General features: G+C 33.0%; 1 pseudogene; it reads right to left on the bottom strand.

Moving 5' to 3' along the window:
* Positions 1–8,941: 8,941 nt before the first annotated feature.
* On the bottom strand, positions 8,942–10,483 carry LOC149536196 (anthocyanin 3'-O-beta-glucosyltransferase-like; annotated as a pseudogene).
* Positions 10,484–15,882: the final 5,399 nt, after the last annotated feature.

Genomic DNA, 15,882 nt, shown 5'->3' with positions numbered 1-15,882 from the left:
GCACGTGAAATATTATGATGGAGGTAGTGTCAGATTTGGGAACAATGAACCTTGTAACATAAAAGGAAAAGGATGCATTTCATTCCCTAAATAACTTGTGTGTGACAATGCTTATTGGGTTGAAGGACTAAAGCATAATCTACTGAGTGTGGCATAGTTGAATAACATTGAATTCAAGGTAGAATTCACGAATGGATAGGCCAAACTACTAGATGGAAAAGGAAATCGGATTGGACTTGACAAGAAAACAAAAGGTAATCTATTGTATCTTAATCTCAGTGATTGTTCATGTTTTATCGCTCAAGTAGAGGAAAGCTAGTTATGGCACAAAAGGCTATGTCATGTAATTTTTTATAATCTGGTTAAGATAAGGAAACATAAAAGGGTATGAGGTATTCCTAGTTTGAAGAAACCTAACATGGGTCTATGCCAAATTGGTAAGAAGGGAAATACTGGTTTCAAAAGAAAAAAACTATTAGTCAGAAGAAGTCTTGGAAATTGTTCATACAAATTTATGTGGACCTATTGGAATAGAAAGCTATAGTGGAGAAAAAAATTTCATTCTTTTTATTGATGACTATTCTAGAATGATGATAGTAATGTGTCTAAAATAAAAATAGAAAATCTTTCAAAAATTCAAATGGTATCTGGAAAGAGTAGAAAAGGAAACTAGAAAGAGGTTGAAATTCTTAAGATTAGAAAGAGGTGGTGAATTCATCTCCAATAAATTCAATGATTTCTGCATTGAAAGAGGAATTAGAAGACAAGTATTAGCCCCTGGTACACCATAGCAGAATGGTATAGTCGAAAGAAGAAACATATCTATCATGGATTGTACAACAACCCTAATGATTAAAACAATGGTTTTTCTCAAATACTAGAAGGAAGCTATCAACACTATAGTTCATACCTTGAACAGAGTATAGTTGGAGAAAGATTCAAAGAAAACACTTTATCAGCTATGGTATGGCTACAAACCCAATGTAAGTTACTTGAATGTATTTGGCAGCAAATGTTATATCTTAAAAGAATCTAGAAAAGGAAAATTTGATGTAAAAGGTGATGAAGGAATATTTCTAGGATATTCTTGCAGAAGTAAAGCATACAAATGTTTGAATTTATTCACTCATAAAATTATAGAAAGTGCACATGTAAGAATTGATGAGTTTTCCAAAAAGAGTGAAGAAGAAAGCAACAAGGAACCAAAAAATTACAGAAGATTTGTTTACTATGAACCTGATACCATGCCAAATCTATCTCAAAGAAAGGAAGCTTCATCTATCGGGTCCCTAGAATCGCCAATAGTTACTGAGTTGTAGACAGTGCAACCCGAGCTACAATCTAAAGGACCTGAGTAACAATCAGAGGCTATCAAGCTAGTTCAAACTGAGCTTAATGGACTCGAGTCACAAATAGAAGGACCCGAGATTGAAACTAAAATTCAAGATGAAGATGGTGGAGATCATTCAAAGCCCAAAGAGCCTATGTTAGCAAGATATGTTAGAAGGCATCATGCACCTGAATAGATCATTAGAGACAAATCTGACGGAATAATGATAAGAAGCAAATTAAAGCTACATGTTTACTTGCTGAATTTAAAACTAGAAATCTTAAAGATACTCTAGAAAATGAAAGTTAGATTGAAGCAATAAATGAATAGATAGAATAGATAGAAAAGAAAAAAAAATGGACTCTTGTTCCTAGACCCAAGGATAAAAATGTAATTGGTATAAAGTGGGTATTTAGAAATAAGTTGAATGAAGATGGAAAAGTTTCAAGAAACAAAGCAAGATTGGTGTGCAAAGGTTACTCTCAAGAAGAAGTTATTGACTATGTTGAGACTTTTACTCATGTGGCAAGACTAGAAGGTGTTAGAACTTTACTAGCATATGCACCACATAGAGGATTTAAAGTATATCAAATGGATGTCAAATCTACATTGTTGAATGGAATTCTTGATGAAGAAGTTTACATTGAACAACCAAAAGGTTTTGTAGATCCTAGCAAAAGAGACATGGTTTGCAAGTTACACATAGCATTATATGGTCTCAAGAAAGCTCCCAGAGCTTGGTATGAAAGACTTCATAATTACTTAATACATAATGGCTTTCAGAGGATAAATGATAATAGTAGTTTTTATATCATGGAAGGACTAGACGAGAAGATTATGTTGGCAGAAATATTTGTTGATGATACTCTATTTATAGGAAATGATGATTTATGGAAAGAATTTTCAGAAGAAATGAGTAAAGAATTTGAAATGTCCATGTTTGGTGAGATAAAATTCTTTGTTGGATTGCAAATTTAGTAGAACAAAAATCATATCTACATCACTCAATCTAAGTATATCAAGGAGATACTAAAGAAATTTGGAATAGAAGAATCAAGACCAATTGGAACCCCTATGTCTACTAGACATAAGCTCTCTAAAAATGATGATTCCAAAGAAGTAGATAAACCACTTATAGATCAATGATTAGAAAATTGTAGTATGTAGTACAAAAAGGCCTGATATTGCTCTAACGGTTGGAATAGTGGCAAAATTTTTAGCAAATCCTAATGAAAATCACATGATTGAAATCAAGACAATCATGAGATATCTAAAAGGTACTGAAGTCTATGGTTTATGGTATAAATTTTGAGGTAATTTGGACTTGAAAGTATTTACTGATGTTGATTGGGTAGGAAGTATTAATGATAGAAAAAGTACTAGTGGTGGAGCATTCTTTTTTGGTAAAAGACTAGTCTCTTGGACAAGCAAGAAGCAAAATTGTACATCTCAATCCACAATAGAGGCATAATATGTAGCAGTGTCAGTTAATTGTTCTAACATTGTTTGGTTTAAAAAATTGTTAGAAGGAATGATGATAGAGATCAAGGATCCAATAGTCATATATTGTGATAACACTAGTACAATCAACATGTCAAAAAGCCTAGTAATGCATACTAAAACAAAGCATATTGCAATAAGTGACCACTTCCTAAGAGAATCGGTGCAAGAAAGAGAAGTCAGATTAGAATATGTTAATACAAAGGAACAGATTGTAGACATATTTACCAAGCCATTACCTAAGGGTGCATTTCTGTATCTAAGAGGTAAGCTAGGGGTCATTCCCCTATCTAAAATTCACTAAATAAAGTTTAGTGAATGCATTAACCAGAACCTGTTGAAGATCAATCAGTTGGTGTAGAATTAGCAAGGGCATATTGCAGATGAATTAGTACTTAAGATACATTGGTATTAATAGAATTGCTATATTTAACATGTGTGGTCAAAGAGGGAGAAGTTTACTATCATTTCTCTATGGCATATCTTTGTGAAATATTTGGAACCAATGAGGGAGAAGTTTTCCAAAGAAGAAGTTTGTTGAAAGAGAGAGAAAATTATGAATGATCTTGGTAGCAGTCATTTTAGATAGAATCCATTGAAAGAAAGAGCTCATACTAATAGAAGGAGTTTTCAAAGAACCAATCCAAAATTTGATTGTACTATGACATGTTGTTTTGCCATCAATGCCAAAGAGAGAGATTTTTTAATATAATTGATTAATTATGTGTTGTATTTGATGTTACACAAATTTCATATCATTATCAATCAATATATGGTGAGCTTAGTTAGGCAGTAAAGATAGTTTCCTATGTCTATCGAGCATTCCTATGTTTACCTAGTTCAGAAGACAGTGTCTTCTAAGTTCACTCAGGCAACAAAGGAAAATATCCATAAGATGAGTGTTAACTGAGCTCACTCGATTAATAAGGGAAAGTTGAATGGAACCAGTGCTAACCAAGCTCACTTAGTTGCCAAAGGATTTTTGCAAGTTTTTAATGTTAACTAAGATTTTGTTGGTTAACAAAGGAAATCATTTCTCAGTTAGTTTCTACTAAGTTGGGTCAGCTACTGAAGGATTTTATTATTTTGGCATAGTAAGCTTAGTGTATTTATCTATTCATTCTAGGTGACCGTGGTGATGAATATTAAATATTCTAAGTTGTATTTGAGACAAATTGATAAAGTGGAAGATATAAGTATAAGGTCAAGTTGTGATTTCAAATAGTGTGAAAAGCCTAAAGATGTTATTGAAGATTTAATGAAAGATTTAACGATGCGAAGAGGAAGTGAATTTGAAAGATAAGTAGAGTATCCTTGTGAAGCAAAAAATCCATATTCAATTAAGAAGAATTATGTACAAGCTAGAACAAATATCTGTAATTATCAAATGAGTTGCATTAAAATTAGGTATTCTCATTGTTAATCTCTAACCATTGTAGCAATGATCTAAATCTCTTAAGAGAGTTGGCTTAACAAATATTTACAAATCCTCTAACAATTTGGTAGTTCTATTGAATTGTCTCAAGACCTCTAAAAAGGCCACTCCTAACAGGTTGATTAAATCTTTTAAGAGAGTCACACCTAATAGTGTGTTTTGTAACCTTTAATAGGGTTGGCTCCTAATAGGGCTTACTTCAGAAGAGTAAAAAATAGTAACTAGTTGCAATTGGTGGTTTTTCCAAAATTGGGTTTCCACATTAAATCTTGTTGTCAAATGTGTTCAAGCTATTTTATTTTATGTGCTTGCACCTATGTTAAAGTAGTGGTAATCATAGATAACATCTAAAGTTTATATGCTAAGCATTTACCAAGTTATTGTATTCCATATGTGTTTACTGAGCTTTAGCAATATTCAATTTCTAGTTTATCTTTTGTACTAAAATCTAAATGATCTGAGATTTATTTTAGTAGTAACTGATTCACCCCTCCCCTCTTAGTTACTCCTCTTATATTTCCAACATGGAAGCCAATGGAGAGGAGTCATTTGCAACCAATGTTTGATGCTTTGAAGGCTTTAGTGGACACATGTGTGCTAACTTTTCTTGTACCCTTGTAAGCTAGGCTACAAATTCATCGAGAGAAGGCATTTTGTATGCACTATCAAGAGCATCCATATTAGCATAGAATGTGGAAACAAAGATTGAATATTCAGGACCTAGCTTTGAAAGAATAGATAATATCAATTGATCATCATCTTTAGTAATATCACAATTAAAAACCTCCAATCTAATGAAATTAAGCTTAGAGAAAAAAGTCTTGAATATTGTCAAAATCACATGGACTTAGACCTATAAGCTCATTCTCCAATTTGAATTTTCTTATTCTATTAGGTTTACTAAAGATTCCTTCCAATGTTGTCCAGGCATCATAAGGATGTGTGCAAAATGCAATATGATATAGAAAATCATTGGAGATGGTAGATCTAAGAGAGCCAAGTGCTTTATCCCTTATATCAAACCATTTCCTTCTTTCTACAACACATGTAGCTAGTTCTAGAACCTGTCCAAGAATCATTCTAAGTAATCCAATACTCATCATCTAATTAGAAACTGCTTGTTTCCATTCATGATATTTATATAGAGTGGGTAATGGACCTTTTGAAAAACTCACAATGAAATCAAATGATGACTAAAATTAATTGATAACTCCTTCAAATTACTGACTCAATTAAAAAAAATTGAAATTCAAGTATTCACCAAGTGCAAATATAGCTAAAAAAGACATATTTTTGAAAGTGATATGTCCATGACAAATCACTGAAATCAGATTATAGATCTAGAAAGTAGAGGAGAATTCATGTGCTCTCAAGAAAATTGCACCTAAAAATGTTACCAGATGTGCCCAAATAGAGTCTTGAAAGTTGCAAAAAATGGGATTTGTGATTTTCAAAAAAATTTAGAGATAGAGATCAAAAATCACCTAAACCATTGTGTAGATTATGAAATTCTACCCCACAACAAAACAAAATTCTCGGAAAAAGGATCCATATGAGGGAGATATCATTGTTTGAAAATTGCCTCTAAAATTATTGTTTCTGAATTGTCATCTCCACACCTTCAAAAATCAAATGGATATAGATTTGGCCTCAGATGTCTGATTTGGATGAATCAAAATTCTATTTAGGGGTTTTTGGACCTCCTCTATGTGATGCCAACCTCTAATTTGCATGAGCAAGCTCTAATTTTCACCTACAATAGGAGGTCACAAAATGGGACTCCCATAATGTCCTCCAAATTGTGACGTCCAAATTCCCAAATGCTGCACCAACGATGATACAAACCAAGATTGCACTTCGTGAAAAGAAATCTTCACACCATGAGAGCTGTGGTACCATGTTAGATTTTTAGGTGACTCTACAACAACCCTAGGATCAAATGAAAGACCAAGATAACATCCACAAGAGATTGACAAAACAATTGCATGAAGATGCAAGACTACTATTATTGATAATGGAGTTGATTGACATCCAATGGATTAATTTGAAATGTACATAATAGGCCTCCTTATATAGGAGAGGTGATAAGAGAAAATGATAAGGAGAAGATAAGCTATCACCCACATAAGGTGGAATCACATGTCCACCAAAGGTGGATCATCCTCCATTATGCAATGAAGTATGTGCAATGATGAGGATGATAATGTGATAAGTGCACTAAAGGTGGAATGAGATAACAAAGATGACCACTTAGAGTGGAATTCTCCTACAACATGTGTTTAATTGAGGTGCAAATTCCTAAGTGTCTAAATCAAAAAATAATATGCAATGCATTATCCTAAGTAACCTTAAGTAAGTGTAATTAGTGAATATTTAATTACACCAACAATAATAATACATAGTCCAATCTTTGTACACATCTTAGGGTAATCTCGGAACAACACCATGATACCACATCAATCCTAGTAACCACTAACACAAACTCCAATAAAATCAACTAGCACATCATCATCTCATAAATCAGCCATAAGAATAATCAAAGAAATTGATATAGTAACATAAATCCAATCCAATCACCTCAAGGGTGTAGACCACTCATGGTCCTAATCATGATCTCTTCACAATGAAAGATCAACAAGGTTGCATCCATCAAGATGACTTGCATAAATCAAATGGGAGAGGCACTACACAAAGATTTAATTTTGTGTGATGATCATACAAAGTTGTCAAATGTATACAATATTTTATGTAAGATATGTGGAGTCAAATGGGTATTGTTAAATGTAGAGTTAAAATTGTGATTTGCTAGTTGTGTCTTCTCTCCATAATTAAACTCTTCATTTGATTGAGTGATATTCATAAACTATATCTATAATTTATGTAGAAATTTTTTGTAAGTGTGTTATTATTAATTTTTATTTTTATTTAATTTTAGTGTTTTTTTTCTTTTAAATATTAATAATGTGGGAATGTGTATCTTATAGCTTTCATTTTAATTACTTTATATTTATTTGTAATGGTTAGTAATCTAAGATTGTAATTTCTCCCAATGTAGATATAAGTGAAAGCTAGTAAAATTATATTTGAAGTAGGCTACTTTTATGTGTTATTGGAGTATTGGAGGAATTCTCCTTATATTATTCTCAAAGTTTCAAAAGCCTCCCTTCCTCCTCATATCAAAGACTAATTTATTCAATAATGGCATTGACATGATATAATGATCTCAAATTTCCTAATCTAGAAATCATGAGTATAACGTTCATGTTAGCCTCACTCTTTCTTTTAGCATTCAATTTCTCTATCAAGTAAAAGTACAAAGTTGTATCATCTTCCAGGCTGACTTATCAGAAAGACTGAATTTGAGTATTTCTATCCAAAAATCAAATTTTCTCAAACATATGATCTAGATAAATTCATTCTATCTAATTTGTATATGGTCTCACACTTTTCTAATTGGAAATGTCTATTAAATGCATGTTTTATACTAGTTTGTATCCAATTACTGAAGAAATAATATTATTTTAGAAAATTGATGTTTCAATATCTCTTACTATTTTTTATGATATTTTTTTAGTAAAATAAAAGCACCATTTTATAGAGCTCAAAGCCAAGAATATTCTCATATTGAGTTTATAGTGAATTAAATAGAAATATTATATTTCAATTAAAAAGTTCTACAAACATGTATTTTAACACTCGAAAAAGTGCCTATTTTGAGAAAGAAAAAAAATACTAAATCGTATCAAAAAAAATAAAAATTATATGACATTCTAGAGGAGAGAGTGCTCTTTCAGAATGTATAAATTATCTTCTGGTTAGAATAGATTTGTTTTCAAAATGCGGTGGGAGATGAAAACTATCAATTTTGGGTGAGTTAAAATTTGAATCACAATAAAAGAGAAAATATAGGTCTAAAGTCAATTTTAATTGTTGATTGTTATAGCTATATGTGTTATTTATAACATAGTTTGAGTTCAAATAGAAACACATTTATTTTCATATAGTTTTATGGTGGGAACTAAACCCCTAATTTTTAGTGTTTTTTAGCAACTAAAAATTTATCTATAAAAATTAGGAAAATATATGATTTTTTATTCCAAATAGTTATTAAAACTTTATTGTTTTTATTATTATTAAATAATACAAATTATTATTATTCAACAACATAGTAAAATAAAACTGTAATGAAAATGAATAAGTAATAATATGAAAACATTCCATTGTCACCTCACCTAAATTTAGAAATGCAAACAATATTTTTCCTCAAAATATTTAATTACAATAAGGGAGGAGAGGAAGTGGAGCTAAGGCCGACTAACAAAAGGAATCATTGTATAAGGTCTAATTTGTGTCTTGGTGTCTCTAAGTGGATTTATTTTTTGTTTTTGTTTTAATCAAGTTGGTGTCTCAACTACCTATCAAACAACCCTTTTATGAGCAAGCCGGGTAAATCAAGTCCTCTTGGAACACACATGCACCATTCAAACATGAGGCAATCTCAAACTTGAGATCATGAAGATAATTAGAACCTCAAACTTGACCACTATAAATAAGATTGAACCACATCACTTCTTTTATCTATTCTTATCAATAAAATAATTTAAAGTTGATAAATGTCTATAGATAAAATAGACTAGATACTGCATAGTACATTGACAGATGCATAGCACCTATATCTAAAGGCTATGCATAGTGGCATTGGCCGGGGGCAAATATTCTGCCAGATAGTCAGTGCCTAGATCATATCCATCCCCAATCCTATCCATGAGCTTATTTATGCATCTCACTTGCAAAAGTTTTTAAATTCAGGGTCAAAGATCCCCCTCCTCTGATAGATTGTTTCTCCATTCTCTGAAATTTGACAGCACAATTTCTCATCTCTATACCTTCGTCGCTACCAAGGAAAAGTCTTGCACACTTCTCCACCTTCTCTTCACATTGAATCTTGTCCCTCTCTTGGTTAAACTGTAAGCCAATGCCGAGTTCCTCAGTGACCAACTTAGAGTTGAAATGTTGCTCTTTGAACATCAGTAATGTGACCATCGATACGCCCATCAAAATGCTTTCCAAAGTCAAATTCCACCCACAGTGGCTTATGAACGCACCCACTGATGGGTGGGACAAAATGACAAGCTGTTGTGCCCATCCCCATATGACCAACCCCTTAACACTCTCCATGAATCCCTCTGGAAGGTAGGAGACACATATTTCTTCTCTGATCAATTCTGCAGATAAAGTAATCTCTGGGGAAACCTTAATGGACCAAATGAAAGATGTTTGGCCCCCTTCAAGAAGACCCCTAGCTAGAGCCCTTATTTGCTTTGACAAAAGAAATGCCTGCTTCCAAACAAAACATAAAAAACCAAATTGGGGCTTTGAGAATCTAGCCATTGCATCACCTTTTGCTCGCTAATGTCTAATTTTTTCCCTCTGGTATTAGCAATGTATCCCAAAGGAGCAATGGGACCGATAGAAAAAACGGGCTTCCTGTTTAATATATTTCTCAAGTACTATAGATAATGAGGCTCAACATTCTCGAACGTGTTGACGAGCATTCCCCGGCAGTCTCCAATCGACTACATCTTCCCCATTAAAAACTTTAGACTTTCTCGATTTGGCTCGAGAAATCTCTGAGGCATTTGTTCCTTGGTAAATTTCACTAGAGATGACAAGATATCATCAATTATAACACAATTGTCCTCCTTGTGCAGTATACCATCAGCGGTTATGGTGCAGTAGATGGTGTGGAATAGTGATGTTCCAAAAGCCCCACATGGAGCAAAAATGACCCTAATTGTTCCAAATCTCTTGGCGGACTGAACAATCCAGTCAACGAATAAGTCACTGATTATACACACCCGTCAATGACTCCCCTGTTCTTTGACCCATTGTTTGAATGGCCAATGAAGCCCCTCGACGAGTGGAATAATAGAGAGGGTAGATGCACGTGGCTTAAGATCCATACTTTCACATCCCTCGGGTAGACCTTCAATGGCATGGAGAGGAGTTAGGCCGACAAGCTAAATGTCAAGATGAGCAGAAAGCTAGTGGGATTCAACCATGACACCTCATAGACAGTGTTCTATTGTGCGAGTCATGACAAAGCTGATGGTGAGAGAGTGCGAAGCGAGAATTTTTGCTATGTCTAGAGATGGAATGCAATGACCCATTGCAGGAAATGTCACGATTACGAAGTGGGCTTTTTGCAGGGTATTCATGGATGTGCTGAGCTTCGTTGTGCCGGGTATATATTCTACACGAGTGTTTTTTTAATATATATTTTTGATAAGGAGCCATGTGAGAAGAGAATCCCAGGGAAACATCCAAAAATGTGAATAGTATTGAAGGTCGACAATGCACACGTAGCGTGCAAACAAGGGCACGTTCAATGCTAAGATTAAAAAACAAAACGAAAATAAGTATATGAAAAGCAAACCTGTTTTGCCCTACCCATGGTTTATACATACACAGCTTACTAGAAAAGTGAAGGTTTATTCGTAACAACTTTTACAAATTACAAACAAGTGCTGCATGCACCATTAGTCCTACTTATGGTAGGCTTGGCGGGAAAGATTGAGCAGATGGTTTCGGTCAACACACAGCTCTAGTTATTTGTCAACTTGAAGAGGAGAGAATGATGGAACTCAATAGAAATAGAAAACAATAAGCACTTTAATGTGGAGACAAATTATAAGAAATACTTTGCATTGCTAGGTAATACTTGACCAACATGGAGGCAAATTACAAGAAATACTTTACATTAAGTCAAATTATCAAAAACACTTTCAGCCTTAGATGATTTCAAATTAGATATGATATTGTTAATAGCATGCCCAACACAAGGATAACCAAAAAATCATGAATTTCATGTCACCATCACTCAATAGTGTTATAAATGCAAATGTTCTTCTAACATTATTGTCAAATAATATCAATCAACATTCACAAAACTTAGTACAGCAATTTCATGGTGTTGGTACAAAAACAATGTTGTTAATGTTAATATTCACATAAGACATAATGCCAGTGTCCTATTTTGGTTGCAGAATTCAGGCAATTGTAGGGTATAGAGAGGGAAAAGTAATAGTTTTCTAGAACAAACAAGTACTCTAAACATAGAGTCTAGATCTTCAATTGGGTTGACCTTAAAAATTCTAATTGCTGCTATGTGATTTCTGTTCAAGCAAAGCCTACAACTTTGTGGAACTGATTTGATTGAAAGAATGGTTTGAATACTAGTTGAAGACTATCGAGGATGGTAAAGGCCAAGAAAATATGACCATAATAGTTGTAGAAGGCCAAAGTAGCTTCATAGGAAAGAAAAATAATCAACAAACAAAAAAAGGGTTAAGAAAGGTTTCCAATTCATCAACTACTCTTACTTGACATTTACAAGAAACCAAGTTCTATCACAATCAAATGTAGTGCACAGAAGACAGTTAGCTAACAACATCCCATTGACTCAATTGAAGTAGATTTATCATTTTTTGAATGCTCAACAATTAAGTTTTATCATAAAACAAGACATTGAAGGTAGGGTATCATTAGTTTAAACCAACTTAGGCCACCAATGGGTAGGATGATGAAACAAGGAGTCTAATTTCATCTTATAAATAAATTTGAAATATACAAGATATATTCATAATTTGCATTACATTTTTTCCTACTTGATCAGATACAAGCAAGCAATGTACAACCAAATGCATGGAGGCAAATTATAAGAAATACATTCATAAGAAATACTTTGCATTAAGGAAAATATCAGAAATACTTTCATAAGAAATATTTTTCATTTATAGAAGCTTCAAAATAGAGCAAATTTAGATATTACTTGGGTCACAATGCAGTTACATAGAATGGGTAATCGTTGTTACCATTGGAGAAATTTAGTTCAAAGCACGTTTATATAGTATATGTAAAACAAATATAGATCGGGATACAAAATACAAAAATAGAGTGACTTGAACTAGATTCTCTATGCAAGTAGTTGGTTCAACAAAAATAGAGTGACTTAAACTGAATTTTTTGTGCATGTAGTTGGTTCATCTTTTCATAGTGTCTACAACTATGAACAGAATATAAAATGAAGTAGTATAATAGAAAGTGAATATTGCAGTTATTGCAGTGTGAATAGTATAGGGTCGGGGAGCTTATATTTTCTAGATCCTTTTCAACCAAGATTATATTGCCATTGAGTGGAAATGAAAATGTACCATGTATGTTAAAACATCTAGTGACATAAACAATTGTTGACATGTTTTTCTTGTATTGCTCAAATGTTATCTTTGCTAGTTTGGGAATGTACTATTGTAGTAGCTTACCATGCAAAGTGTAGTCGATAGTTTCATCTATAGTGTCTATTACACATTCTAGAAATGGTTCTTGTGCAAATGCTATGACTATTGCATACTCCAAGCAGTGTAAAGAGGTGGCTAGAGAGAGTTGGAAGGGTGGCAGTGATTGGTGGAAAATAGTGCAGCGTAGTTGATAGGATTGTTGATGGGTATTTTTTGGTTTTAGTGTTCCAGTAACCTACAAAACGAAACATGTAAAGAGAGTTATATTTCTATGTAAATATATTTAGTAGCATATGAATACATGTGATATTTGTGTACCAAATTATTTGCAAGTAGGACATGTATTGATAGAAGTGAAGATATATTGGATACATTTAGTTAATTGTGTGTTGTCTTTGATGTTACACAAATGTTATTTCATATGTAGTCATTATATGCCAATCTCACTCGAGCAGTGAAGATACTTCTCAGTGTCTATCAAGTGTTTCTCTATTTTCCTAGTTCAAGAGGCAATGTCTACCAAGTTCTCTCGGGTGTTGAAAGAAAAGTTGCAAAAAAGTGAGTATTAGCTATGCTCACTCAGTTAGTGAAGGAAAGTTGGATGCAACTAGTACTAACCAAGCTCACTTGGTTTCCAAAGGACATTCATAAGTTTGTAGTGTTAATTGAGCTTCTATTGGTTAACAAAGGAAATTGTTTCAAAGTTAGTTTCTACCGAGCAAGGTTGGCTAACAAAGGATTTTCTTATTTAATTGTATTAAGCCTAATTGATTTATCTATTGATTCTAGCTAACTAAGGTGATGCATATTGATTATTGTAAGTTGTACTTGAGTCAACTTGACAAAATGGAAGATATAAGTAAAAGGTCAAGTTGTGGTTTCAAAGTGTGTGTGAAAAAGTGCAAGTAAGTGTGCAAATTATGATGATGTGATTAAAGATCTAACAATGAGCATAGGAATAAAATTTGAAGAATAAGTAGAATATCCTTGTGGAGCAACAAATCCATATTCGATCAAGAAGGATCAATTACAAGCTAGAAAAGAATCTAAAATCAGCAAATTACTTGCAGTCAAATAAGGTCATCTCATTGTTACTCTCTAACCACTGTAGCAGTGATCTAAATATCCTAATAGAGTTGGCTTAACAGCTATTTGCAAATCCTCTAGAAAGGTGGCAATTCCATTGAATTATTCTCAAGACCTTTAGCAAGACCACTCCTAATAGGGTGATTAAATCATTTAATAGGGTCACCTCGAATAGTGTGTTTTGTAACCTTTAATAGGGTTGGCGCCTAACATGGCTCACTTTAGAAGAGTGAAAATCAATAACTAGTTGCTAAATTGGTGGGTTTTCTCAAATTGGAATTCCACATTAAATCCTAGTGTCAAATGTGTTCATGCTACTTTCTTTATGTGTTTGCAAATAAGTTAAACTAATGGTAATCACAGATAACATCCAATGATTTAATTATTAGTCTTTTACCAAGCTAATCTAGTTATTACCGAGTTACAACATTCTGTGTTCTTACAAAGCTTCAATAGTATTCAATTATCAGTTTTCTTTTTGATACTGACATCTAAGGGATTTGAGATTTATTTTTGTAGTAATTGATTCACCCCTCTTCTCTTAGTTACTCCTCTTATATTTCCAACAATTGGTATCAGAGCATTTGGTGCTTGTAGAGAAGCTTTCGAGGACCTAAGCTAAAGGTCAGGATATCTTACAAAAGAGAGATTCCCAAGCTGAATAGAGACAATTTTGCAACATGGCAAGGACTTATGAGATTACATTTGGCTACCATCATTGATTCTTGTTGCAAGTATCTTCATGCTGAATATAAGACTCCCACTAGAACATTATCACTTGAAGACATTTTTGAAAAGAAGAATCATAATATCATGATGATTGATATTGCATTTTCTCTTAGTTATGTTGAATTTGATGAGGTAAAATATTGCAAAACTATTTTTGTAATGTGGAACAAACTAAAAGATATCTATGGAGGAGATGATAATGTAAGAAGAGCCAAAGCAGAAAGCCTTAGAGGACAATTTGATCAAATGAAAATGAGAGAAGATGAAAACATTGAAAAATATGTGGGAAGGATTAAGGCCAGTGTAAGTGCAATTAAAGCATTTGGAGGAGACATCAAGGAGGAAACGATTCTAAGTAAAGTGCTCAAAAATCTTCTTGCCATTTATGCAATCAGAGTATCTGCTATTCAAAAAATGAGATATGATCCAAATAATAAAATTGAGTTGGATGCTCTAGTTGGAAGATTAAAAAATTTTGAGTTAGACAATTATTATAACTATGTTCCTACTTTAAAGAATATTGAATCTGCATTTAAAGCTAAACTCTCAATCAAAGAAAAGGGTAAAAAGTCAAAATCTAGTCAATTAGGAAGTGGAGAAGATGGATCATTAGAAGAAAGTTCAGATAGCGATCTTGAAGTTGTTGAAGCCTTGCTTGCAAGGAAGTATTCTAAAGGAAGAGGAAAGTACAAAGATAAAGTTCCTCTGATCTACTTTTCTTGTGAAGAAATTGGTCACATTGCTGCTAGGTGTCCAAACAAGGAAATTAAGGATGAGAAGAAAAGAAATAAGCATAAGGGCAAGAAGAACTCCAAGAACCATAAGAGCTTCAAGGAAAAAAGGTAAGAAATCTTGTTTTATGGCTAAATATTCTGATAACAAAGAAGATGAAATGGTATATATAGCTCTGAAAGATGAATCTAATGATGGGGGAAATAAGATGGCACTTATCTCCCATATTAGCAAAAATGATATATGGATTATTGGCAGTGTCTGCTCACATCATATGACTGGTGACAAAACAAAATTTGAGCATGTGGAATATTATGATGGAGGTAGTGTAAGATTTGGAAACAATGAACCTTGTAATATAAAAGGAAAAGGATGTATCTTGTTGACTAAATAACTTGTATGTGACAATGCTTATTGGAGTGGACTAAAGAATAATCTACTGAGTGTGACATAGCTGAATAACATTGCATTCAAGGTAGAATTCATGAATGGATAGGCCAAACTACTGGATGAGAAAGGAAATTTGGGTCATTCTGGAAAGCAAACAAAAGGTAATCTATTTTATCTTGATCTTAGTGATTGTTCATGTTTTATTGCTCAAGTAGAGAAAAGCTAGTTATGGAACAAAAGTCTATGTCATGTGAATTTTGATAATCTATTTAAGATAAGAAAACATAAAAGAGTAAGAGGTATTCCTAGTTTGAAGAAGCTTGACATGGGTCTATGCAAGAATTTCCAAATTGGTAAGATGGGAAAGAAAAACTTCAAAAGCA

Source organism: Cupressus sempervirens, chromosome 10, assembly GCF_028749045.1.
Source record: "Cupressus sempervirens isolate cs-2001-9-10 chromosome 10, ASM2874904v1, whole genome shotgun sequence".
Taxonomy (NCBI): Eukaryota; Viridiplantae; Streptophyta; class Pinopsida; order Cupressales; family Cupressaceae; genus Cupressus; species Cupressus sempervirens.
The sequence above is the reverse complement of the archived record's forward strand: the minus strand, read 5'-3'. Positions and strand labels throughout refer to the sequence as shown.